General features: G+C 36.2%; 1 non-coding gene across 1 annotated transcript; it reads left to right on the top strand.

The window, feature by feature from the left end:
• Positions 1–1,793: 1,793 nt before the first annotated feature.
• LOC123389009 lies at positions 1,794–1,897 on the top strand. Its single transcript, XR_006603525.1, has one exon. It is a non-coding gene; the product is annotated as a U6 spliceosomal RNA (small nuclear RNA).
• Positions 1,898–2,354: the final 457 nt, after the last annotated feature.

Raw genomic sequence — 2,354 nt, 5'->3', positions numbered from 1 at the left:
AAGTAAAATAAGTCAGTCAGAAAAAGACAAATACCATACGATTTCACTCACATGTAGAGTTTAAGAAACAAAACAGATGAACATATGGAGGGGGCAGAGGGACGCAAACCATCAGAAACTCTTAATGATAGAGAACAAACTGATGGGTGATGGAGGGAGGTGGGTAGGAGATGGGCTAGACGAGTGATGGGTATTAAGGAGGGCGCTGGTATGATAATTACTGGGTGTTGTATGTAAGTGAGGAATCACTGAATTCTACCCCTGAAACCAATATTGCACTGCATGCTAACTAACCAGAATTTAGATTAAATTTTGAAGAAAAAAATACTTAAAAATAATAGATGAACAATGACTCTTGGAACAATTCAATGATATATTTTATGGTGACTAACATAACACAATAAATAAATAAATGAACAAACAAATAAATAAATATTAAGAAAATAAAATAATACTAGTAAATAAACAAAATAAAATGCAATGATTTCCACATTTGTCTGACTTCTAAACCATTTTTTCTTGTTTTTGTCACTGAACATCTCTAGAGGCTTGTGTTAATGACTAAACTTTAGAAAACACTGAGTTAAAGGCTCTTAGAGAGGCATTGTTTACAATGGCAACAAGGTGAAAATAAGCTGAGTAGTCACTGCTAACCTCCTTTCCTGCAGGGAATGCTAGGCAGTCCTATGAACAGCAGGGCAGATCCACGTACGCTGGCATGGAAATTTTCCAGCTTGTTTCATTAAATGCAAAAAAACAAGATGCGAACTCAGTAAACTGTCCCCATTTATGTGTGTATGCTTGAGTGTCAGTGAAGAAGAGTTGATGCAAAGGTAAACATAAGTCTATAATTATACATAGTAAATTTCTCAGTCCATATATAAGTCTCTATAGAGGGTTTCTTGCAGAGTGGCACTGAGTGTACAGATAAAAGGTGTTTTTATTTTTATTTTGTGCCATTAAGTATTGTTCAACTTTATTTTTACCAACTCATGTAATTATTTTTATAATTTAAAAAATAACACAAACTTTAAAAGCTTCCTGGAAACCCTTTTTGGTCTTTTTGTAATTTTGTGGTTTCCTGAATCCCAAATTGAGGCTAAGTTATGCCTGTCTTCTGAATGAGAAATGGTCAAGGCTTTATACCCTTGGGTCCACCAGAATACCAACTCTTCTGTATTTTTCCATCCTGAGATTGCAGGAACAGTTGGGTGACTGAGTACCCTGAGAAGTAACTGGCCCCTCTGTTTCGGGGGCCTACATTATGGGCTGCATCTAGATTTCCAGAAGGCCAAAGAACCCAGCCACGGGGGCAAGAATGGAATGTTGAATACCACTGTAGATAAACATTAATAGGCAAATCATGACTAAGCACAGAATCCCAGAGTCCAAAAGCATCTAATCTGGAAGGATCTTTCTACAAACCTGACACCTGAAGGAGAAAAATTGAAGACCATACTAAAGATTTCAGATCTGAAACTTCTGACTCTGAATCTGGGAGAATTTATACAATGCAATGCTGTCTTCCAAAATGGGAAGAACATGCCCCCTCCCTTCTGTTCACATGGAGATGGGAAAATGTTCCTGGCTTGAAGGCTTTAAAATTGACCAAAAGGAAAAAGAACAAACAAACAAAAAACCCTGACCAAAGCTAGACACGATAGTCTAAAGAAGCAATGTCCAACCAGAAGAGGCAGAGCCAGAAATGTGGAGAAGAAAAATTTGTTGAGCTAATTTAGCTAATTCTCAGTTTGATGAAAATTTGGGGAGAAGCACCAAGGTAAAGAAATAGAGTGCTCTTTTCAGTAGTACATAAACTAAATTTGGAATGATACAGAGATTATCATGACCCCTGTGCACAGATTATGTGCAAATTTGTGAAGCATTCCAAATGTAAAAGAAGGAAAAGAAAAAAAAAAGAGAAGAGAAGAGAAGAGAAAGGAAAGGAAAGGAAAAGAAAAGAAAAAGGGAAAGAAAAAAGGAAAGGAAAGGAAAGGAGCAGACCCAAATCAAGAGTCCAAGACAAATTTGTGGTGATGAAGGAAACTTGTGAGAAAAAAAAAATTCATAGTTGTCTTTGGCATCTACTCTACATACCTAAGAGGAATTAACTTCTCAACTAGTTATATATATTGTAACTTTTATTTATAATGTCTATGGAAATCTTTATAAAAAGCACCATATGTTCCCCAGCCCTTTTAAAGAGAATCTGCTGCACAACATTTAACCTTTTCCTCAAGTTTTCATTTGCTTGTTTGAAAATCCTTTGAAAAATCCTTGTCCTGAGTTTTTGTACAGAGAGACCCTAGGAACATTTAAGGTATAGTGGTTCTGCCCATTGTTTTCTGTCTCTT

Source organism: Mustela putorius, unplaced genomic scaffold (genome assembly GCF_011764305.1).
Source record: "Mustela putorius furo isolate JIRA1106 unplaced genomic scaffold, ASM1176430v1.1 tig00003937_pilon_pilon_pilon, whole genome shotgun sequence".
In the NCBI taxonomy this organism is placed as follows: domain Eukaryota; kingdom Metazoa; phylum Chordata; class Mammalia; order Carnivora; family Mustelidae; genus Mustela; species Mustela putorius.
This window is presented reverse-complemented; position numbering and strand designations above follow the sequence as displayed.